General features: G+C 44.8%; 1 protein-coding gene across 6 annotated transcripts in view; it reads right to left on the bottom strand.

The window, feature by feature from the left end:
* CHL1 (cell adhesion molecule L1 like) overlaps positions 1–25,507 on the bottom strand; it is a 125,691-nt gene extending 100,184 nt beyond the window's left edge. For 4 of the 6 annotated variants that reach the window (XR_008483272.1, XM_054281274.1, XM_054281275.1 and 1 more), the window contains exon 1: positions 24,922–25,007. The gene's annotated coding sequence lies outside the window, so the exon portion shown is untranslated. Of the gene's footprint in view, positions 1–24,921; positions 25,008–25,275 lie in introns of those variants that run through there. The other 2 variants (XM_054281272.1, XM_054281273.1) reach the window with 2 other exon arrangements.
* Positions 25,508–25,940: the final 433 nt, after the last annotated feature.

Genomic DNA, 25,940 nt, shown 5'->3' on the forward strand with positions numbered 1-25,940 from the left:
GCCTCAGAACCCTCCCAGCAAGAAATTAATTCCCAATATCCCATCTAAACCTTCTCTCAGTTTGAAGGTAAATAGCACTCAACTCAAATAAATCAGTGTAGCTTTTTAAAGTTAAAATTTATTTACCCCATCTGACAAATAATTTCCTTGTTTCCTGGTTAAAATTTGTATGCAAATTGAACAGAGGATGTTTTTTTACTCTACAAACCAGAAGTCAATCCCATGCAAGCTGTCATGAGCATGAACTCAGAAAGATCACAAGGACCTAACCCATGGCACTGAGTGAAAATAACAGGCAAAGAAGTTTGAAAGTTTTTTAAATGATCCGTTTTCTGTTGCCCTTTTCATAACAGATTTAGAGCACAGTTTTAATGAAGGATGATTTTTTTTCCTGTTACAAAGATAGTTCACTGTTAAATTATAATTTTCACGTTTTTTTCCCAGGAAATGCCCTTTAAATGCACTTGAAAATTTTCCAATATTGAAATTGGAAACTGAACCCTATAATATGTGATTCTATGCTGAGATTGCTAAATAAACTAATAAGTAACTTATTTGGCATCTAAAATGATAAGCAATGACGAAAGAAGCAAATTAAGATTTCTACACCAACTGGCAAATAATTTACAGACTAAGAACCCTCTACAGACAGACATAAAAAAGTGGATGACTTTCAAGCAGGAGGAAAAAATGAAGTCTGTAGTCTGAAGTTGCTCATTATCCCTCATTTGTTCAATTCTTATCTTGATTTGGTCATCAACTCCCTGCTTGCTTGTTAAGATGGTCAAGCCATGCAAACAAAGTGATATTTGTTCCCATAACAACATTGAACCCTTATATAGCATTTTTCATCATCAAATCCCTGAGTCTTCAGCGAAGAAGGAGAGCTTTGTTATTTATCCCCAACCCAGATAAGGAAATTACAGCAGGGGGATAATTGCAGAGCCAGAAATAAAACTTCCGAGTCCCAGCTAATGGCCCAAGCAGCAGCACAGGGCATTTGATTAACACAGGAGACAGCTGAGGTCAGGATGGGCAATTTGAGCATCCCAACTCGTGCTCTGCTCAAAGCACAAGGAGGAAAGTGCAACTGAGAAAAGTCATCAATTCAAGGAGTGCTTCACACTGGCACTCCAGGCTTCAAGTGTGCTTTAACTCCTTCTGCCCACACACATGCACCAAGACTCCACACCAACAACCCCTCAGCAAGAAAGGTCATCAAGAAAATGACTAATTTATTGTGGTACTCCAAGGACTTGGAGTCCAATAACATTTTTTTTTCTATCAGAATAAAATACATGTTTCTGCTGGAAAATGAATTTTATAGGAGTAAAAGGAGTTTAAAACAGTGCCAAGACAACAGAATTTTCCTCAGAGGAGATTACTGAGTCAGAATTGTTTCTCAGGAATATTATGCTGTGAAACAGTTTTGTTGGGAGTTAATTCTTGGAGGCCAGAATGAGAGGCCATCAGGAGGGGTCTTTGCTGCCCATCACCCAGTTAAGAACTGGAAGAGGATAAAACTTAAATCAGCCTTCACAGAATGTGGCCACAGGTGACTGAGGTCTCCTGGCAGCACTGAAATTCGGGAGCAGTTTGGCTTGCTCGGGGAGGTGGGAGTTGTCAGGCCATGGCTGATGGCCCTGGGGGCCGGAGGGCACAGGAAAACTCCCTGGTCCTCATGGAAAACCTCCCCAAAGTACAAGAACAAACCACAATCCCAGTGAGTGGGAAGTGGAGCAGACGTGGCAGAAGGCTGGCCTGGCTGGACATGGAATCCCTGACCAAGCTCCAACATAGAAAGTGAACAGAAGGTGGGAGTGGGGACTGCCCAGGAGAACTACAGAAACCTGGCCCAAACTGCAGGGGAAAAGGAGGAAAAGCAAATCAATGCCAGGTGGAGCTGAAGATCTGTGGTTTTTAACACAGGAAGTTTAAAATTCTTGCTATCTAGGGTTCTAATAATGCAGCACAAAACTTTGGAGGAGAGCTGGGAGAACTGGGTTTGTCCAGCATGGAGAGAGAAGCCCAATTCCTGTTTTCAACCCAACGAAGCCCAGAGCAACCAGATTTAAGTTCAAAGTCAGCATTAAGTTCAATGCATGATTTAAGTTCAAAGCCAACATTAAGTTCAACACCAACGTTCAACAGGAGGAGCTCCAAAGGTCCTTCCCTACTTATATTCTTCCACAATTTCAATGGTTTCTCCTTCACTTCTGGTGAAGGAGAAGGTTTCTCCTTCTTTCTTCACTTCACTCTGCCCATCACAATGCATTCTCAGCAAAGCATAATTTTAAATAATTATTCTGACTTGGTGCGACGCTTTCAAACGCAATACAAAATTCCATACATGTTTGAGAAGTGTCCAACTGCAGGTGAGCACCAGCGTGGCCCAAAAGCCATTCAGCTGGAGCCAATTACAGCCTGATCAGCCTCCCCTGACACCACAAGGCCTAATTGAACTTCTCCCCTCTGTGCAAGACGGAGATTTTTGCCTTTTGCACAGAAGCCCGGAATGAAGGGTTTGCTGCTCTGAGCCTCTGCAAAGCGGGGTCATTATCAGAACATAACCATCAGAACAGGAGATGTCTGCACTGATTAAAATAATGCTGTTCCACCTTCTCAGAAAAGAAAAAAAAAACAACAAACCACTTCCCCTGCAAAGACCTCAGATGTTTAGTCCCAGACACCCATTTTTACCCTCCTGGCAAACAGAAAACGTGAGCAGGAGCAAGTGACACACAGGCAGGTTTAAAATTAAACTTCAAAAGCAAGTGGTTCATTAAGGAAACCAAGACATGTCTGAGTGATTGTTAGCTACAGTCTAATAAAACCTGAGCCTGGTTTTAAAGAGGAGGAAAAAAATAAGGCTAAAAATGCATGTTGACTGAAATATATAAACTTACAGTGGAAATCAATTGGTATTTATAGCTGCTGAATAATGCACTCATTACTATTCATTCTCATTACTGTGCATTTTGCAACTGTCACAAAAAATACAGCGACTGACTGACAGCTTTTAAAATATTTTTATGCCTCAGGAACCAAAATAGCTGAAAGAGAACTGGAATTACAAATTCAAAAAGATTGGACAAACTGCCAGTAGTGCAGCAATCTAACCATCTCTTAATTCCTGGTTTTAAGTTCAAATCTCCCCAATATTCTATGTTAATTAGAATAATCATTTCGCTTTTCTGCCATTTTTTGGGGGGGTGGAATCATGTTTCACTTCTATGTGGCTTTGTTATATGAAAAATCCCTGTATATCAGGAAGGGTACGAGCAACATTTTCCCCTAATTAGTCCATAAAAATGCTAATTTCTCTAATGAATCAGATTGAAATATCACAGGAGTAGGTAACAGCACAAATACAGAGTTTGCTTATGGGGTAGGCTTTTGCTAATCACTACCACAGCACTGGGCAGCTCACAAAGCCAACACTCTAATGAGGTTAGAGAGGCAAGACATGCTCATCTGAATTTTTTTTGGTATAAAAAAGAGACAGTTACTTGCCTGTGAAGTCACAGCACCCTTGAATTTGTGTCTGTGTGTGAAGAAAACCAGATCCCCAGCATTTGCATCCCAGCTCTTCCATCCCCACACACTCAGGTCCTCTCTGCCTGTTTACTCAAGCTGAGGATGGGGCCATAAATCTTTATCCTGCCCAATTTCATTGTTAACATAATCCATTTCTGAGACAGATAAAATAATACTGCCCTTTTTTTTCATGGACCAGTAGCTAATAATGTCACCAGTTTGAATGATACAAGACTGAGATCATTGTCTGTCTGCCCCACAGCATCTTTCTCTCTAATTTTTTTCCTGCCCTTACGCTTTGGCTCCTGCCTTCTGTGCTGGCACATACTGAGGCACTTGTATCCAAGCTGCAGATCTAGGAAGGAGTGGTCTCTCTCCTAGTCAAAAATCGAGGAGAATCAATGAGCTCTTAGAGGAAATCTCCTAGGGTTTGACCTTCAGGGTGGCCTTTTACTCTTTAAACCTCATGTAAAACAGCGACTCTGCCAGTCAATCCTTAGTGAAAGATTTAAAGAAAGGGACTGTTGCCTATTGGTGACACCAGCAATCTAAGCAGGAATTAAGCAGCTTGAAAAAGCCTTTAAATTCAACTCACCATTCTCCCCGAGCTCTCCATATATTCTTTATGGGCCTGTGTTCCCCCAGCCCTTTGATCATTTGATATTGAAGCAGTCTCTTGTTTAATACGCAGCTAAGATGACTGCAGGATAACATCAAAACAGGGGGGAACAGAAAGAACATGAAAGAATATGAAGTCAATGGCTTTGCCAATCACAATCCACAAACAGGGCTGGTTAAAAGGCTCAGCATTACAGAGCTGCCTTTATGCTCTCACAAAGCCTCACGCAGTGTTAAGGCCAACGACAAACTGAGACTAATGATTAAAACTACGCTGGGCTGCCTTTCTTCTGCTTTAATCGTTGCTTGCTTTGCTCAGAGGTAGCAGATCTGCAAAGCCAGCACCTGTCTTTGTCCCACAGGTTCTCTGCACCAGCTGGTCTCACCATCTTTCTGTCAGCAATCAGAGTTTCCAAGCCAGGGTTTCCAATAAAACGTGGTCCATCATCCTTGTGCCATCACAGATTGGTTTTGTTTGGAAGGGACCTTAAAGTTCATCTCGTTCCAAGCCCCTGCCATGGGCAAGGACACTTACCACTAGACCAGGTTGCTCCAATCCCCATCCAAGCTGGTCTTGAACACCTCACAAAGGAGCTCCTCTAACAAGTTTCAAAGGTATTTTTGACAAGAAGCAAAAAGGGAGAATAGTGTTCACTGAAATCTCCCTCATGCTCCTCTAAGAACATCAACCCACTTCCACAAAAAAATAAAGAAGAAACAAATCCTAGTTACACAAGACTTTGACTTCTTGATCCCCAACAACTTCCTGGTGCAGAATTAACACAACAACAACTTCTTGGTGCAGTATTTACACAAAAATCCACAGCGTGTTTTGGACGCCAGACAGACGGAAAAGTTGATGTCTTCTGTCTACAACTCCTCTCACACTTGGTTTTCATGCCATATTTCTTGGCTGCCTACACTCATGTTAATCTGCTAAAATCACTTTACCCACTTGGAAGGCAACATTTCACTGGTACTCAGTTCTATTATTCATCAGACAGGCAGCTCCATGACTGACTGACTGCTAATTATCCTTCCTGCACTGAACCGACAGTCACGGTCGCAATTTATTCCTCCTCCCATGGAGCCACGAGGTGGGAGCTGAGCCCCATTGAAGCTGGTGACAAAGCCCCCAGAGGTTTCAGTTGTGCTGGGAATTCATCTTTTAATGGGAAGAGACCTGCCTTAAGTGCTGTTTAGTGTGTGATGTCACCGTCCTGAGATAACAGCTGACAGGACGAGAACGCGCACGCTGCCAGCGGGGGGACACAGCTCTGGGGGCTCTGCTCGCTGCCACATCCCTGTCACAGGGCCAGACAGGATTGTCCCACATTCCCTCCCAACAGGGAACAGCCTCAGGTCTGCTCAAACCCAGTGTGCAGTTGCTGGGAACTTTGGGGGGATGGAGAAATCCCATTTACCTTTTCAGTTTTTCAGACCCAGGGAGACACAATCCCTGCTGCAAAAGGAGTTTGGGACAGCTGGGGCAATGTAAATTCCCAGTGTGACTTCCCACTGCTCCTGAATTTCTTTAATTGAAGCAAGAGCCAAAAGGACAATAAATGAGATGGCAAAGCAAACTTTCCCTGACTTCCTTTCTATTCACCATTCGAGACATGCTGGCAAAGGAGGGAACACAGAGAAGATGAACATTGTCCAAAATGCTCACTTCTTCCACAACAAGTTGTAGTTTTCACTGGAAAATATTTTGTGTATGTAAATGAGAAACAGAAGATGAAATCCTAGTGCTGATTAACACATTTTCTGAATCACAACAGGCTTTAAGAATAATTTTGCTGCTTTGTTTGGGTTTTTTTTTCCCTTCCAAATAAGCTATCCTGACTCATCCTTTCTCTCACCTTGTCCTACTGCCTCAACCTCCCTCACTTACATAAACCAAAGTATCTCATTTTTGCATCTTTTACTCCTATAGGGAAGGGAAGGGAAGGGAAGGGAAGGGAAGGGAAGGGAAGGGAAGGGAAGGGAAGGGAAGGGAAGGGAAGGGAAGCTGTCTCCCAAGGGCAGCAGAATGAGGAGCCAAGCTGGGAGCAGTTTGGAGCAGGTATTTGGGAGCAGCAGGTTTTCAGCAGCCATCCTGGCCAAAGCAAGCTGAGGGGTATTGTGAGTAAATCCATCTTTCTCATGTGGTTAAAAACCACAGGTACTAAGTTCAACTTGATGATCCTAAAAGTCTTTGTGAACCTGAATAATCCTCTGGTTCTAATACAAAAATCCTCTGTGCAAGTTACATTTCAAAAACTTTACCCTAAAGCAGATCCTCCAAATATATTAAAAAACCTGTTCAAGCCAAATTCTCAGCCCAGACCATGAGATTTTATTCAAATGTATTTTTCTGTTCTCTATATGAACTGATTTCCTCTTGCTCTCCTTTGTTCTGGGCAAGGCTCATTTTCCCTGTGCTATTCCAGTACCACCAAAGCAGCCAGGTGACCTCTGAGGACAAGGAAAATCCAAGCTCCTCATTCAGAATCAGTCTCTGGAGCATCTAAACCACTGAAGCCTTAAACAATCTGAATTTCCTTTTCTGAAAACTCCTTATACTTGTTTTTTTTAATGCAGAAAATTATTGCTTAAATTACCAGCAATTCTCGTATATTGGAAGGACAAAAAGAAGAATGATAAAAATAAATAATGATTCCTATGTGATATAGGCTACAACAAAGTGGTGTAAGTAGAGATGGGTTGTAAAACTACCTCGAAATACAAAGCAGAATCCACAAGAGCAGCAGACCAGATTAAAAGTAGACAGCTAAATAAATAAATAAATAAAAATCAATGTGCACTGTACTGGTTGTTTGTGAAATTAGACAATTAATTCTGTGTAAACTAACCTATCAGGAAGGCACACTGTGGGGATTCAGAGAGCTGATATTGCAGTACACTGGATTAGGGAAGAATGCTTTAATGAGATCCCTGGAGAGTCTCCATGGACTTGGACCGTCCTCTCCAAAAGATCATTTTTACCCCATTTAACTGCCAGTGTGTTGTGCCTCTGATACACACATGAACAAAAAGAAAGCAAAAAAAGCCCTGAAGAAAACCTGCAAATAAAGAGCACTATTAACACAATGACCAGGACCAATGAGAATGGTGCTTTTCAGGCTCAAAAAAGACATTATGTCATTTTTAACGCATAGGAGCCATCAGAAAACATCTGTGTATTAAACCACTGCACTTAAAGCCATTTACAGCCAGAGTTGCTGCAGCATAAAGAAAGCTTTTACACACAGGAGGGTGTAAAAAAAACCTATAATAACAATAATAAAAAAATAAAATCACATTGTGCTCACCAGAACAATCTACAACCTGGCTTTTATTGAAATTTGATTTTTCTTTAAGTAAAAACCTAGTGTGGAGCTTGCCAAGTGCAATAAATGCCCCAGTTTAATGTGATTTTTTCAAATAAACTGGAGAAAACAACCTTGAGCCCCAAACCCAAAATGGTTGTATTTCAAAATGATCACTTGCTGTAAAATAACAGCTGGAAAGCAGCAAAGCAGAATGTTTTGGTGAGGAGCTGAGCAGTGGGGTTAGAAGCTGTTCTCTATTTGCAGATTCTCTGTAAAGACATGTACAACCACATTTATGCCTTCAATCTCAGCAATCAATACTCTCAGCTTCCAGAAAGCTTTTCCAGGGAAGCCTGTGGATTTTTCTTACTCTTGTCTGCTTTACAGAAGTGTTTCTGCAACTGAGGCCTGAGATCAGAGGGGGAAATACCCTGAAAATTTGAAATGAAGTGCAAATAAATAAACAAGCCAATAGAGAAACCTTTGGAAACATTTAAACCAGCCTGTAAATTAAGATGAATTCTTTTCTCTCAAACTCTACTGTCGCAGACATCATTTTATGAAAAATCCTTTCTTTAGGATTTTTCCTCCTGAGAAGCTGAAAGGCCTCAGGAACAAAATGCAAACAATGGTTATCTGCTGCTGTGGAATGCAACAGGTGCATCTGGGATTGGTCTCATGTGGTTGTTTGTAATTAATGGCCAATCACAGTCAGCTGGCTCGAGCTCTCTGCCCGAGCCACAAACCTGTGTTATTAATTCCTTTCTATTCTTAGCTTAGCCGGCCTTCTGATGAAACCTTTTCTTCTATTCTTTTAGTATAGTTTTAATGTAATATATATCATAAAATAATAAATCAGGCCTTCCGAAGCATGGAGTCAGATCCTCATCTCTTCCTTCATCCTCAGACCCCTGTGAACACCGTCACACTCTACCATTAGACTTTATGCAAGGACCAAATCTCTGCCTCAGCAGCACAAGGTGCTGGACAGCTCTAACTGTGACACCAATGTTTATTTCCAACAGTGCCATGCTTTGGAAAATCAGCAGGTTTGGGAGCTGATGGGTTAAGGAGTTGATAGAACACGCAGGGCTGCAGCATGAATGAATGCAAAGCGCCTGAACTCTCACTGTGCTGCTCCCATTTCACCTGGCCAGCTGACGGGACGCCCCAAAATCCTAAGACAAAATCCAAAATCCAGGCTGGGAGAGGCCAACAGGAGAATTCCCATGGACAGAGAGTTCCCACCTCCAGAGCCTGCTCTCCTCAGGGGAGCGCGCTCCAGCCTGCTCTGATCACCCCTAATTGATTTCACACCACCAGCAAACCCAGAACGAGTTCAAACAGTCTTTGAGTCCTAATGTTTACACGGGCAAACATTTGTTTATCTGTCAGCTGTGTAGTCCCAGGGCCTCTGCAGAGCCTGGGACAGGCTCTTAAGGAGCTTTCTCCAGTTTTGATTAGCTGGCTGCGGAGCCAGCCCTATAAATATTCCTAACATTTGCACCCCATGGACCGAGTGTTTTGTCGAGCAGACTAATTGGTTCACAACCCCTGCTAAGTATCAGCCCTATCATCCCCCACTGCCAGGGGCTACGATCATCATTAGCCAAGCGACAATCTCCGGGAGAATTTGGGCTCCTTAATCTCCCTTCTCCCCGAGGACATCAGACTTATCGTGGGTTAAAGCTCTCCGAGCTGGCTCTGCTCCTTTCCGAGGCTGGATGCTCAGCACTGAAGGAAAAACCACCTGAATGTGGGGGCACAAAGGAAATTTGTGGGCTCGTCTCAAAAAAGGTCATCCAGAGGGAGAGATTTTGGTGCAGGGAGACAGATCCTCCCTGCACACACATTTCTGCAATGTCATTATTTCCAAGAGGCGTAGGAATTAGCAGATGTCAGGTGGAAACAGTCCTTGATCAGCATCAAACCACACTGACCCTAAAACATCCTGGATAGGCAAGTTCCAGGGGCTGCAGAACCATGCCCTGTCCTGAGAGCCAGCAGTGCTGGGGACAGGAGCACCAAACCACACTGACCCAAAATCATCCTTGATTGGAAAGTTCTGGGGATCACAGAACCCCTGAGAGCCAGCAGGGCTGGGGACAGGAGCATCAAACCACACTGACCCCAAAACATCCTGGATGTGAAAGTTTGGGGGGTTCTGCAGAACCATCCCCTGCCCTGAGAGCCAGCAGGGTTCAGGACAGGAGCATCAAACCCCACTGGCCCCAAAACATGCTGGCCGGAAAGTTCTGGAGCTGCAGAACCCCTGAAAGCCAACAGGGCTGGGGACAGGAGCATCAAACCACAGTGAATCCCAAACATCCTGGATAGGAAAGTTTTGGGGGCTGCAGAACACATTAGAGCCAGCAGGGCTGGGGACAGGAGCATCAAACCACAGTGACCCCAAATCATCCTGGATGGGAAAGTTCTGGGGGGCTGCAGAACCCCTGAGAGCCATCAGGGCTGGGGGCAGGAGCACTGCAGAGGGAGGAGCAGAGCAAGAGGTGAAACACAGGCCAACTGCTGGAACAAAAGGTGAAAAGGAGAATAAAGGTGGGGAAATGAAAGGCAAAACTGTGAGGAGATGTCATGTCCTCAGTCAGGCAGAGCCCACACAAAGAGGAGCAGCTCCAGACAAGGCAGACCTGACCGTGTCAGGGCAGGGACAGGAAAATGGAGATTTCGGCAAGGAGCCTCTGTGCTCTGTTTGATCAGGAGGAAAGTTCTGCTCTTAAACTTGGGGCATCCTTTCACACCTTAGATCCTTTCATGTTCTTCATCCTTTCATGTTTTAGATCTGGAGTGTTAAGGGTTTTTTTCCCTTCCAAAGCCATACAAATCTCAGACACCAATTTCCTGGAATAGCTGAAAAATCCCCACCACGATGAAGAGGGACATCCTCTCCTCATTGCACCTCTCCCCATCCAAAATGGGAGCAAACACCTTGGCAGGCACAAAAAGCCTTCCTGGCCCTCTGAATTCCTGCTTGGACATCAAATTCTTCCTCTTAAAATCACCTGTGCTCACTGATGCTGGAGACTCACCTGATAAATAAGATGTTAAAGCACCAGTCACCATCTGGAGGTGAAGGGGAAAAGGTAGAAGGGGAAATCCAGCTTGGCCTTCCTGAGGTTTCCAGAAGGGAAAGGATTATTAAAAAGTAAATGGAAGCAGCTCAGTGATGGACAGAACCTCTTTTGTATCCAAATTTGGACAAGGCAAATTCAAGTTTTGCCACCACAGCAGGCCATCTGCATGGAGAGTTTTACTTCTCCTTGAGCCACGCTCAGAAATCTCTGCAATTTGGAGCTTTGGAAAGCCTCCACATTCACATTTAATTTGAAATTATATCTTCCCTGTTAAAAAATGCCTGGGGGGCAAGTCACTTATGAAAAAAAAAAAAAAAAGGAAATATAAATCTGAATCTTCTTGTCTGCTCTGAGTGGTAACATCTGCCACTGAGAGTGCCAAAGACAGGATGGACTTGTTCCTCAGAGAGGAGCACCCAAATAAAACAATATCCCAAAACAGAAGGAATCTGAACCCCCTCTCAGGCAACACCTAATTATTAATTATTAGGAAGAAATAAACTTCGGTGTATGAGCTTTCCAGCACTTCTCATGTGCCCACACAAAGCAAAACCCCTTATCTTTATTTATAAATAGAAGATATAAAAGTAATTGTATGGGAACATTCATGAAAACACGTTTTAGGTGTGTAATATCAAATTTCAAAGTTCATAGCTCAGGAATAATTCGAAACATTTCATATGCTCCACATTGAGCTGCTTCACTTGTGTTTGTTTCCCTTTCAGGCACATCAGATGTTGATGTACTCTGATTATTTCCAGGGAAGATAAATGTGATATCAGATTCAAGAGCCCAAGGCTAAAGCCACTGCCTGTTGCACAAAATGGTTTTGAAACAAAAACAAAGCTATATCTATAGATGTATCTCCCAAATAATTTTATTTTCCAAGTACTGCCACCATGGTTAAACAATTCTGTGCAAAACCATGCAAATATAGTAATTTAACTAATTGTGTGCACAATTAATGCAATAAAAGCCCAAGTTTAAAGTGACTTTTCAAATAAACTGGAGGAAACAACCTTGAGCCCCAAACCCAAAATGCTTGTATTCCAAATATATAAATGTTTTCCACATTTATATATTCCACATCCAAATATATGTATTCCACATATATAAAAGCATAAATATATAACCATAAATATATATATTCATAAATAAATATTTCATAAACACTTTATCCACTCAAATTTCAGCCTGCTCAGAAATGACCAAGCCACTCAGTTCAAAGCAAACAGTGAAAACCCTTGCAGGAGACAGTTACAGGATCATCCATCCAGGGAGACATTAATTTCCCATCCCTATATTTAGAAGCAACCTATGATCTAAAACATGAGGCTTCCTCAAGGGTCAGAATGGATTTGTTTCATTTGATGTAACTGAAGTTAAATTCCCCAAATAGCCCCTGGCCTTCAGGAGGCTGAAGGATTCAATTGGATTCTCTGCTTTCCACAAAAATGAATAAAAATCACTTCAATTGGAAGCATCTGCTCAGCAGCCCAAGGTGCTCAGGATGCAACTGAGATGAGGATTCTGTACAGAATGTCTTAGAAAGGGCTGAAAGAATTATTAATAATAATTATTAGCAATTCAGATGCGCTGATTTATTTTTGCCTTTGACACAAAGCAGAAGTGCACTCAAAAATTAGAGATGTAAAAAGGACTAAATTTAAAAAAAAAAGGAAAATGTTAAAAGTCCCTTTAAGAAAGGAATGAGAAGAATCCCCAGGATTTCATGCACAGACGAAGTGTTTCAAGGAATGGACATGACAGACACAAGTATTTATGAAAACAGGTGAGACAAGGTCAAGGAGCCCCTCCAATGATCACACTGGAATTAAGACACAGCGTGTTTAAAACAAGAGAGAAAATCACCATAATTACCTTTGTGACCTGTCTGACACAGGAAAAGTTATTGATACAAAGGGCAGGATGATTAGGAGAATGATTAGGTATTTCAAGTGCTAATGATGATGCTTTCCCAAGGCAGGAGAAGAATTTATAAGCGCTATTGATCTCATGTTTCAGGATGGAAGTCATGCTGGAAGTGCTTGGGAAGAAGGGAAAATAAAATATAAATAATAAATAAAATAAAATAATAAATAAAATAAAGTAATAAAATAAAAATTAGAAAAATAAAATATAACATAAAAATAAAAATTTAAAAATAAAAAATAAAATAAAATAAAATTAAATTAAAATAAAATAAAAATAAAATTAAATTTAAATAATATTAAAGGGACAATTTGCCCCTTAATTGTGATGAGGGTTCAGGGGAGGAGAGAGGAAGGTTTGGGGCTTTTCTCAGGGTGTTGAGTCATGTGGTATTGGTTACTAACAGAGAGAGGATTCCAAGTTAATTGGATCTTTAATCGGATTGAATGGGGTAATTCCTACCTCTCTGCATTCCTAATGGATGTCACAATGGCAGGAGTTAAATGCTGAAGGGCTGCTCTGATTTGAGAGAAGCTTCCAGGGGATCCTGGGGCAAAGACAATTGTTGGGTTGTCCACTGAGAAAGAAAATGATCATCAAGGTGGATATATTGCAGCAGGATTTGGGAATAATTACTGCCCACTCAGCCAGTTCTTACAGGTAGGACACACATCCTTTGCTTTGTATTTTTTTCCCCAATAAATCAGTTTGTTCCCATTTAGCAGCTTTCCTAGTTCCAGCAGAATATGGCCAGAACCAGCCCAATTCCACACTCTGGTACTCAGTGCAAAATGTCCAAGGCAGAAACAGAGCTGCAGGTAATTGGAGCTCTAATTGATCCCAAAGAGTTGATGGTATTGTTAAATAGTCCAAAGAAAACCTGTTCCTATTTTCACTTAAAAGATCCTGAAATAGTGGCTCTCTTCCAGTCCAAAAGCAATGCAGGGAATGTTGTTAAACACAGATAACACCTTTGGGATGGAGCTGTAAAAATCCAGCATTGTGTGAGTGATTTCCCTCCACATAACCATATAACAATATTCTCTGCTTGCAGGTAAAGAAGAGTTTTGGAAATTTTTCTGGAAAAGTGATTTCCAGTCCTGGCTAAAGAGCTCCCATGACAGCAAAATCACTGACAGTGTTTAGGCACCTGTTTAACTTCCCTTATAGCTGAAGATCCACAGGAAATAAAAAACAGCAACAAAGTGACCTGGAGCATGACTGCACTGCCTCACAGAAAATACACAATATTGGGTGTAAATTGATGATTATCTCATTATTAATAGAGTAATGGAGTTGTAATAGAGTTACATGTTTCTTGGAAAAAAGAAGTCTCAATCGCTGCTCTGATGAAACAACTTCAGAGGACAGACAACTAAAGAGAACACATCAAAAATCCTGAGACCACTGAGGTTTCCCTGTGGGATTTCCTTGGTGCCTTAAGTTTCAGCTTTCATATTTTCCAGACCTAGTACTGCGTTAGTATGTATTTCTGAACTCCATATGAAGTGTCAGCAGTTCTCCTCACAGCTCAGTCCCACAGAACAATCCTTTTCCAGCCCAGAACCAAAAAGTGCAAACAGGGAATCGAGGGGAGCAAACTGGGAGGGTGGGACTGCATCACCTGGAGCTGGGATTGGACAATTGACACCAAAATGGAAATGGACCAAAACTGATAAAAGTGTGGGAACCTGCGACCCTGATCCACCTTGGGTGGAGCCATGGCTGGGCTCCTGTACTGCCCAAGCTGTGTCCTTTGAAGGACACACCTTCATTTGTTTATTTTAATAAATCCTATTATTTTAATAAATAAATTATCTATTTACGCCTATTTATTTTAATAAATCCCTACTTTATTCCTTTAACTCTGTTCCAGGGAGCCTCTCAAGGCATCATCCCGAAAATTTGGTCCAATGGCAGAAATATAAAGTTCTTAATTTCCTTTAACTCTTGTGCGTGTGACACTGATGGCAGCGAAGTGGGGGCACTCAGGACACCCCAGTGACATCCCAGTGATGGATGGACATCCCACCAGTGCCCAGGGACACAGGACGTGCCCTTTGCTCCAGGGGAGGGTGGCACAGCCTTGGTGGGACCCCATCCTCGGGTCCATCCCTGCTCTTGGCAGCTCCATCCTCTCCCCCAGCACTGCCAAAAGCCCAGACCACAAAGAGGAGGTTTCTTTATCATCATTAACAAAGCCCAGAATCCAAAATTGCTGTTTTGACTGGGAGACAGATGACTCCAGCTCTGCCAACACCCAAGGTGCTCCCAATGCCAAAACTCACTTTGCTCACACATATGCTGCAATACTCTGAAACAGAAGCTCTGAAACTCCTTTCTTTGTCCTTTCAGTGCTTCTGTTCCTCCTTTTCGTGCTTCCTCTATCCCTTTTCTTTCCTCTTCCTTGACTGCCCTTTCAATGCTCACACATTTTAAGGCCTTTGCACCTTTCTGTACAGCACAAAACATAGCCAGCAACTCATGTTTGATTGTCACACGAGGTATCCAGTCTCCATCTGAACACATCACAGTTCATTACAGTGGTTAATCACAGATAAAACAACAACAACAAAAAAGTCTTTAATGTCTAATTTAAAATTGTCTGGCTCCAGCTTGCAGCTATTGGATCTGATTTTTCTTTTCTCTTCTTGATTAAAAAGCTGGATATGCTTTCCCCATGAAAATACTTGTCCCTGTAATCAAGTCCCCTCTCAATCCTCTTTTTGATGAGCTAAGCAGATTGAGCTCTAAATCTCTCACTGCAGGGAATTTCCTCCACTCTTCAAATCAATATTGTGGTTATTTCCTCGACTCTCCAGGTTTGTAAACCCTTTCTTTCAGCTGTTGACACCACAGCTGACCCTGGCTTTCCAGCACTCTCGTGGATTCAGATAAAATCCCTGTGTGAAAGGATCCTATTTGTCCTTCATCCTGCTGGGCTGCCCTTGGATCCCTCAAGTGCCCAAGGCCAGGTTGGACATTGGGGCTGGAGCAGCTTGGGACAGTGGAGATGTCCCTGCCATGGCACTGGGTGGGATTTAAGGTCCTTTCCAACCCAAACCATTCCATGATTCTGTGAAACAAGATTGCTGCCAGTTGCACACACCAGCTTTGCTGGGATTGTTTGGTTTAACTGAGGTTTCACAGCACACCACATCCAACAGCACGAAAACCTGACACAAACCTCACTCGTCCTCATTCATCAAACCTGTAACTCCTCCCGTACCAGAGAGGCCCAAATTATCTCTATTCTTTATTTTAATTCAATCCTCTATCAACTTTTCCATTCTTTTTCTGGGATTGGTGCCAAGCTCTCCAGACAATCATCTCTGCCCTCTTCTGCTTTCCCCCTTTGCTCATGGGCTTCTCCTGCATTCCTGCAGAAGACACACAGGATAATGGAGCCAAAACCACTTTGCCATCTTTGTATGACCCAGTCTTTCCTAAACACCATAACCAAGTCTTCTCCCAAGAGATATTGACAGTCTCACCTCTCCCTGCCACCCCACTCCTGCCCACCCATCCCAGCTCAGCTGTCACACAGGCACAGAGATGCCAAATCCATGGGCTGAGAACAACACACACCAAAAAGCCAGCACCAGAGCCTGCTCAGGAAAACTTTCAGAAGCCTCAGTGCTCTTCTTTAACAAAATTTTGTAAATTTTATAAATTTTTGTAAAATTTTATTTTTAGGAGAATTCAGCTTTTGACCTATGTATTTCATCCGAAACTGGAGTGACAGGATTCCAAATGAAGTAGTAATGGGTTCAAACTGAAAAGAGAGGAAATTTAGGTGAGATTATCAGGAAGAAATTGTTCCCTGTGAGGTTGGGGAGGCCCTGGCACAGAGAAGCTGTGACTGCCCCATCCCTGAAAATGTCCAAGGAGAGATTTGACACAGTTTAGCTACAACAACAAGATCTTTAAGGTCTCTTCCACCCCAAACCCTCTTTGGAATTCTGTATGACATCAGCTCAGTGAGAAGTTTGTATCCCAGGAATTCTCTCCCCCCACCACATCCCTTGGAGTGATAGGATTCAAATTGAAGGAGTAATGAGTTCAAACTGAAAAAAGGGGAAATTTAGGTGAGAATTATCAGGAAGAAATTGTTCTCTGTGAAGATGGGAGATCCTGGCACAGAGAAGCTGTGGTTGCCCCATTCCTGGAAATGTCCAAGACCAGGTTGGACATAGCATAGGAAGATCTTTAAGGTCCCTTCCACCCCAAACCCCTTTGGAATTCTGTATGACATCAGTGAGAAGTTTGTATCTCAGGAATTCCCTCCTCCCACTGCATCCCTTGGAGTGATAGGGTTCAAATTGAAGGAGCAATGGGTTCAAACTGAAAAGAGGTGAAATTTAGGTGAAATTGTTCCCTGTGGGGCTGGGGAGACCCTGGCACAGAGAAGCTGTGGCTGCTCCATCCCTGAAAATGTCCAAGGAGAGATTGGACACGGTTTAGCTACAACAAGAAGATCTTTAAGGTCCCTTCCACCCCAAACCCCTTCAGAATTCTGTATGACATCAGTGAGAAGTTTTTATCCCAGGATTTCCCTGCCCCCAGGAGCACATTTAGGATCAGGAACTGATTGAATTTCAGAGGCAGCCCCTGGCTGGGTGATGCTGAGTGGCCTGGACAGGCTCCCCTCTCCAAGGTGTGCTGCAAATCGCGGATTAGCGGCTCCGGCAGCGCCCGCAGCCTCGCCTGTCTGACATCATTTACCTGCCCTGAAATTACAGTTCAATTACTGCAGCAATATCTCATTCAGGCAGAACAAAGAAAGGGAAAATATGCAAATGAGCACATTTAAATTCACTTAATTTAAAGGCTTAAAATTTTTAAGGGCACGTTCCCTCTCCGGGGACATTTGGGTTCAGGGATTATAAAATACATAAAGCTATAAATGGTTAAATGGGTTGTCATTGCCTGAGCATCCAAACTTTGCATACATTATTCTTTTCAGTGAGTGCATTATGTAATTAGCAGGAAAAATAGAAAATACACAACATTCCTGACTATATCCTAGCCAGGGATAAAAAATTTGGTCTGACCACCCATTTCAGGGAGCTTTGTGCACAGACCAGCTCAGCATACATTTTGGAAGATCACAGTGGAATAGGTTTGAAGGGAGAATACTGCTTATCTGCTGAATGCAAAGATTATTCCTTTTTTTTTTTTTTTTTTTTTTATTGTGGTACACATGATAAGATTGTGAATAACCCTCCAGGTTTGTTGCCTGTTGTGGTTTTCATGGTTGTTTTTACTTTAATGAACACTGAGGCATAATTTAATGCACCAGAGATGAAATTTTCCTCTTGCTATGCAGCTGGAATTCTGTGAGGTTTCACTGCACAGGGATGTCTGACAGGGGGAATGGCTGACAGGGAAAATGTGCTGCTCTGGCAGGATAATGAGGTACAATGCTCCAAAAGGCAGCATCCTGCTCACGGGGAAGGAGATGGCAGAAATCCCCTTTTCTTTAGGGGCTGCATCACCAAATTATTATTACAAAAAAGATAGAGAGGGACTGCTTGCAAGGGTATGCAGTGACAGAACAAGGGCGAATGGATTCAAACTGAAACAGCAGGTTTGGATGGGATTTGGGGGAGGAATTCCTCCCTGGGAGGGTGGTGATGCTTTGGCACAGGGTGCCCAGAGCAGCTGTGGCTGCCACATCCCTGGAAATGCCCAAAGCCAGCCTGGACAGGGCTTGGAGCAACCTGGGATAGTGGAAAGTGTCCCTGCCATGGCAAAGGGGTGGGATGAGATGATCCTTAATGTCCCTTGCACCCCAAAGCACCCTGTCCCTCTGTGATTACTATCTGGTGCCACCACACTGACTGCACTTCACCTTTAGCAAAGCTTTGTTCTGTAATTCCCTCAAACAGCTCCATTTTCAGCAATTCCCTGGGATGTAATGCAGAGCTGGAGAGGCAAGCCTGAGCCTCTCCCAGCAGGTAAGCACTGTCTGGACAGGAATTAGCCAAAAATCAGGGTGAGCAGAGCCCTGGGCTGAGCTCTGCACACACACACAGACAGCAGGGAGGCTGCAGTTCCACAGGCTCAGCAGAGATCATCAAAATCCCAGATTTAGGTGAGTCCAGCCCCACGCAGCCAATAACAGCAAGGTGCATTTGTCATGCAGGTGGTAAACCCTGAGCAATTACTGTGGATTTCAGTGCTAACCCTGTCAGTTTAATGGAGCAGGTACGGCTGAGCTCTGCACAGCTGGGACAGCCCTTTAATCACTGCTCCTCCTCACCCTACACGCCACTGCTGGCATTTGTGGGGCTCAGAAAACAGGAATACTCAGGGCTGTTTGCTGGGTATTTGTTCCCAGCCAAACCAGGGGACACTTGAGAGGAGTCACGGAGCTCCCAACTCTGCTGCCTGCAGAGCCCACGGGGATGGTGGAGTCCCCAAAATCCCAGATGGCTCCAGCCAGGGAAAACTCAATCACCCTCAGCTGAAGCAGCCTCATTTGTATCAGTCAAGGGCCTGAGCCATTGCACCTCCTCCTCAAACTGCTTAGGCCGTAAATGAGATTTTCATCACTCCTGGGACAAAAAGCTGACTCTGCTGAGGTCATTGGGAGTTTGAGCATCCATTTCAGTGGTGCCACGACCTCACCAGTGCTCTGCCTGGGCAGTGTCCAGCCTGGAAGTCACCATGGATCATCCTAAAATATGTTAAATAAAACCTGCCACTGGAACTGGCGGATAGCAGTAGTTCAGTTCTGTGCCATTTTCCTCTGGCCAGATGCAACAAAAGGAATATTTATCTCGAAGGAATGGGGATGGTAATGACCAAAATCACTGCAGTTTGACCAATGCCTTGGCAGAACTCAAAGCAAAACTGAATACAGCTTATTCCTGTAAAACTGAGTAATAAAAAAATCAGACAGGACCTCCTCTGACTTACAACAGAAATCCTCTAAAATCTATCCTCTCAATAAAGTTTCACTGGAACAAAGTCATTGGTAGAGCAATATGAAAGTGAAAAATAAAACACTGGGCCCTTATTCAGTAGAGCACTTGAGCAATAACCCAAATTTTAGGTAATAAGTTCACTGAACTCGGCAAACATATTGTGGTTTGGAGTGTTTTGCTTACAAAGAAGTAAAATCAACAAAATTAGGCAAACAACCATGGATGCAAGTGTACATACAGACCTGGATCAACCAACACCAACTGCCCAGAGGGAAGGATTTCAGTGATGGACAGACAGACCTACAAGATCAACCTTGGAAAAAACATCTGGCTGCTTCCAAGTCTACAATCTCTTCTTATTAACCATTCTCTGATTTCAGCAAACTGCCAAAATAATGGTGCATTCTGTAAAAAGGCATGCGTTAAAAAAACCCCATTGAGTTAATCGCTCTTTTAGCTGAAAGAATTGTTGGGGGTTTCTAACAGAGAAAAAAATCTGCCCCCCAATAATAATAATTTCCCTTTCCCTATCTGCAGAGCAATCTTTCATCATCAGCACTGATTTTATTGGAAGCACTGGGGGTGCACACTGGCAGCAGGCACTTTTTCCTGAGACATTGTTCCAGGTTTGCGTTGGGTTTAATGCTGGAGCAGCACGTGACAGGACGGAGAGCTGCATTTTTCAAATCTCCTTTAAAGCTGTGGGAAGACTCTCCTTAAAGGCAGCCCTCTCTCCTTTCAAGTGCCACACAAGCTCAGCAGGCAGCATTCAAAGGCACCTCTTCAGTGTCAGCCAGCAGGGAAGGCTGACAGGGAATTGCTTGTGTCACACTCCAAAAGTCACCAAAGCAGACACACACTGAAAGGTGCATGGGCCCAATCCTTCCTTTTTTCTTTTTTTTTCTTTTTTTTTTTCTTTTTTTTTTTTTTTTGTTGTTTTCCTACTCCTCTGAGTGGATTTCTGCCTTTCCCATTCATTCCAGCCAGGATGCTGCTCTGAACAGTGACTCAAACCTTGCAGAGTCATCCCATGGGCCTCCCAAAAAACAGAGAAGCTTGAAATGAGATTTCTGAAAGTACAAAAATCATCGAGCTGAGCAGTAATGGGAGGCCAGAGGGCTTTGGCTCACTGCAATATTTAGAGTTCTCAGGGACTGCAGCCTGGTGCTCTCACTGCTTGCCCTGTTTGTAGCTACACTTTGTGTCCCTCTTACATGGACCAGGATCTGCACTTGGAAATCACACTGAAAACCACAAGCTAGTTAAGCCGTAACAACAATCACTACTTTTAATGATAAACTGTTCTCCATCTGCGTTTTTGTTTTTGATCTTCACACGTCCAGGTGCAATGAGGGAAGAAGGGAACAGCTGCTAGGGAGTGCTGAAACCCCAGAAAATAACATCAGCCCAGGCATCCCTCACTGTGTGCTTCATGCAGGGTGCCTGGACACGCTGGAGGAGAAACCTGAGGCACCAAATATCACCAAGCACCTTCATCTGTTTATTACAATCACTAATCAGCATCTGGGAATGCAAATGCACTTACACAGGTCAATGAATAAAACAGAAGAGAGTAGCTAGGGGAAAAAAAAAGATGCTAAATACAACAACCTTGAGTTTTGAGCACTGACTTTGGTACACAGAAACAAGAGGGGGAAAAACAACCCACAGCAAAGTCAGCCAAGCTCACAGGTCTTCACCTAAGCTCTGTCTGAGCCTAGAAGGGCAATTAATTACAAATACACAGATTATGAACTGCAATAATCTATTATGAACTACAATAATCTAATCTACAATAAGCCTAGGAACAGTGACAACGGGCTGGGATTTGGTTCAGTGTGGTCTCAGCAGTTCCTGTGGGCAATACCACAACGCCCCTCTAGTCCTACACACAGTAAAATATTCAATAGTCAAGTTCTACAAAGAGAAGTACCTGGGTTCCTTTTTCCCATTCAGAGGGAAGAAATCTTCCCTGCTATTTAATCAGAGTGAATGCCATGACACCCTGCAGTTCTCCCAGCCCCAGCAGCCTTTTCCTAGGCACACTTTCAGCAGGACGAGGATTTGTCTGAATGAGCAGAGCTCAGAAGGGTGGAGATAAGCAGAGCAAAAGGGTGCTGGGAGCCCCAGGTGCACCCACCCACACTGCAGAGCTTTGCTCCAGCTCAGGATGAAAAGCCATTGGCAGCTGCAGTGCACAGAGGGAGCTCCTGAATTATCCTGGCTCCTGAATTTGAATTATCCTGGCTCCCGAATTATCCAAACTCACCCTGGGGGTTCCCTGGCCCTGGAACCCCAAGAGAAGCACAGAGAGTGGGCATGGGATGATGCAGGATTCCCTCCTAAGGTGCAGCACACCAGGGGGAACAAAAAAGAGCCTCTGACCAAATTCATTGAAGCCCATGTTGGTACTCCAGGTAGATAATCACGATAACATCGATCTTCCCTCTGCTCTTTGAGTTACTCCCTTACCCAACAAGATCTGCTAAGGACTCAGGGTGTGCTGCGGAGCTCCCCGCCCTGTGGGCCAGGGGATAATTCTGACCCCAATCAAAGCACATATTCCAGGTTTCTTTTCAAAGTGGAGATGAGGGGAACCCCACAGACCTTTCAGGATCTCACAGCTCACGACAGCACATTCAAACAGCACCTGGTGGATCAATTTCTTTGATAGAACTCATCCCACTAATGATTTGGAGTTTTTTAGGAGTCTAACCAAGAAAGGACAATTTAAACTTGTTATAAAACACTGAGCACATCACCACCAGAATATGGTACAAGATTCCTGCTCTGTTTTCATTCCCATGCCGCTCCCACACCCTGTGCTGGGACATCAATTTTCATTCTCCACCATTTAGGGTTGTTCTAGGGTGGGCTTTGTGCTAGCAAAGAACCCACGATCTGTAACAAAACTGAATTTCTACTTTGCTGGACAAATACACCAAAAGAAATTGTGGCATCTTGGTGGGTTGCTAAGCAACCCAGAGCTCCAGTGTCACTTGTTTGTGATCAATTCAAGTCATTCACAGGGCTCTGAAGCACCAGCTCAGGAATTCCAACAAAATCTGTGCCTTGGGAAAGCCAGGGGGACTTCCTGACACACAATAACACTTTCTTTCCTCGAAGATAAACTTTGTAGATGTTCTTTTGATCTGTGTGATGTGTTAATCCATTATTCTGAACGTACTGCTAATGGGAAAAGCTATAATTAACTAACTACAGCATTGTAATGCGTGCGAGATAAACTGATCTAATTAGTAGTGTTTAAAGTAGTCCCTGTCCTCTCCCACCGGGGAAAGGAGCAGATCCTTTCTGATCACAGGAGCAACTGTCCCCAGCATCGTTTCGTGTAAAGAATAAATTCCTTTTTGTTCCATTTCCCCCTCCCAAACAGAAGTGATGAAGTAAATTTTTACTGGCAAACAAGGTGGACCCAGTCCAAGGCACTCGAGGTACACATGCAAGCTGTGAATAATGCAATCTTTCATTTAAATAAGGCTTATCTGTTGGCTTTCTTGGGGTGAAGAAGTGGACTGTTATACTTTCATGCATGAAGTTTAATTACTGAAGTAACTCATACTAAATGCCCACAATAGTTGCACTCACTGAGTTAAATGTATATTGCTGAAGCAATATACATTTATTATGTACAAATAATAAAGTCTCTTTATTTCAGCCTTATATTCAAGACTCATCCCATCCCTATTTTGATAAAAAACTATAACAAAGGAAGAGTTTAAAAACAAATTGGTTTCCAAGCTGTGTGCTGCATATGGCAACATTTCAACTCCTTGATTGCCGGCAGGTGTTTTTTTACTGAAGATATTTAATGATAATTTCATATACACTGGGCAGTATTTCTAAAGAAATTACCTCCTGCAAATCTCGGTGTCCTGTCCCGTGCATCTCATTTTAATGTCACATGATCTGGACTTGTAGTTCCTCTGCAAGCCAGACTCCACTGGCAGCAGATGCTCAGCCTAAATGAGCACCAGAAACTGATGAACCAGAATTTCCTAATTTTTGATTAATTTTTAATGACCCATTGAGAGAGAGAGGGCTTTATTTGGCTTGGTTTTTTTAGAAACACAATGAAAATTTATTAGTTTTAAGGCAGAGAGAAGTGTTAACACAGCAGGAGTTGTGCACTCTGGTATCTCTTATCAGAAGATAAGCAGAGGCACGTGGGAAGCAATGGCCAGAGGATGGCAAGCACAGCTGCAACGAGGGAATATTTCATGTTCATAGATGGCTAAAAAATACATATTAAAGTACAGCTTTTCACCTCCTCTCCTTTCCTCAGACCTGGCTCTAAAACTGTAACATTTATTATTTATTGCTCATGGAATGGGATTTGGGGGAGCTACACAGCACACATGAACTCAGTCACACCGAACCCTTGGCAATGACACAGAAATGCCACCTGTCACCACTCTGGTGAAATATTCCAAACCCACATATCAAGCAAAAGTATTCCCAGGTAGTGCTGAACACCTAATCCAACAAAACACATCTCAGTTCCATCCTACCCCAAAGGAAGCCAAGCATCCCCGAGGATGGAGGCGGCAGATGCAAAGCCCACGTTCATTTGCCGTGTCTGACTACAGGAACACAGAATCTCCCTGGGCTGCGTTGCCGAGCTCGCCGATGCTCTCTGATCGAGCAACAGCAATCGATAACACACACAGCGCAGCCACCGAGCCCAGCCACCGAGCCCAGCCATTCCCGCAGCGCTACACGTGGAATTACACCGCTTCCCAGGGAAAACACACCAACAACCTGGGCACCGCGGGAATTATTGAGGAACTGCAGCGAAACCACCGCAAATCCTCTCTGAAACCATTTGGGAAGATGAAACAAGTGTCCGCTAAGATGCAGGACATCAGAATGGCAAACTTGAGCCCGCCTAAAGCAGCACGGGACTGAATCGCTAACCCTCCCAGGCGAGCCCCCGGACCATGGCTCTGTCCCCGGGACCCTTCGTGCTGTCCCCTGGCCCTGTCCTCTGGTCCGTGGGTCTGTCCTTTGGTCTATGGCTCTGTCCCCTGGTCCGTGGCTCTGTCCCCTGGTCCGTGGCTCTGTCCCCTGGCCCCTCCGCGCTGTCCCCTGGCTCCGTCCCCCGGACATTCCGCGCTATCCCCTGGCTCTGTCCCCCGGTCCTGTCCCCCGGTCCGTGGCTCTGTCCCCTGGCCCCGCAGGGCTCCGCACCCCGAAACTTCCCGCGGGCAGCGGCTCCTCCGCCCGGGGAGCCGAATGCGGGGAGAAGGGGCCGGACCGGCTGCCCGGGACCCCCCGATCCCCCCGCTCGCCCCGAGCCCGGCTCCGCTTCCCATCGCTGCGGGACCAGGTGCGGTGCCGGCAGCAGGAAAAGCAGTTTTCGAACCAGAGCGATAATAATAACAATAATAATAATAATTAAAGAGCGCTTTGGGAGCCGGGCAGGGCGGCCCCGAGGCCGGACACCCCCGAGCCCTCCCCGCTGCCCCGCCGTACCTTGAGCCCGGGCGGGCCGAGGGGTCCCGGTGGCGGCGGCGGCTCCGCAGCCCCGTCCCGGCGCTCCGGATTAATCGCTCCACCCCGAAAAGGAAAGAAAAAAAAAAAAAAAAAAAAAAAAAAGAGGGAGGTAGGTGGGGAGGGAAGGAGGGAGAGCGGAAAAACCCAACGCAACCACCCCAAAGCCAGCCCCGCTCCACACCCACGAGGAGGGAGAGGGTCCCTCCGTGACTGGCATCGCTAGCTCCTCCGGCGGAGCTTGCGGGCAGCCATGGCAACCAGCCCCGCGCTCCCCACGGCCTCCCCCGGGCCGCGGCCACCCCCGCCCGGCCCCGGCCCCGCTCCGGGTCCCACCTGCCCGATCCGAACCCCTCGGCCGGAGCCGGCGGCACCTCCGCTGCTCCGGGCGGCACCTGCGGATGCGGGGAGGGAGGAGAATGGAGCGAGGGGAGCCCCTGCCCGCCCCCAGCCCGGGGGGGCCGTCCCGCAGCCGGGCAGGTGCCCCCAGGGCCGGGCAGCCCAGAACCGGGCCGGGAGGAGCAGAACGGAGCGGCCGAACCGAGGGGACCCGCGATGCTCGGATGCTCTCGCTCCGCCGAAACCCGGGAGAGGAGAGCGAGGCGCTGCCGGGGAAGGGACGGTCCCCGCCTGCTCTCACCCCTCTCTGGGGTGCGGAATTGTCGCTGCTTTTCAGAGGAAAGGATGGAGATTAAGAAAACCGCGAGTGGGTTTAGCCCTTCCCCCCTTTACCCCTACTAAATCCTCATGTACCCAATACAAAATCTCGGAAAACCCTCTTTTCCTCGGTTTGTCTGGTTTTTATTTTGGCAAATGCCCCCCGTGTGCAGCACATGACCACAGACCCAGCTCAGGTTCACGTGTGTGCTTGAGCTCCCGGACTCTGCCTGGGCGCTTCATGCCCCGAGTGATTGGTAAAGACAGTCGTCACAAACCTGCCAGTCATTGTCTTAAGCACCCCGTCCCAGAGGTGGGGAAGGTCAGACAGAGTCATTTTCATG

Source organism: Melozone crissalis, unplaced genomic scaffold (genome assembly GCF_028551555.1).
Source record: "Melozone crissalis strain CALT ecotype California unplaced genomic scaffold, PUWL_Pcris_2 ptg000029l_1, whole genome shotgun sequence".
NCBI lineage: Eukaryota > Metazoa > Chordata > Aves > Passeriformes > Passerellidae > Melozone > Melozone crissalis.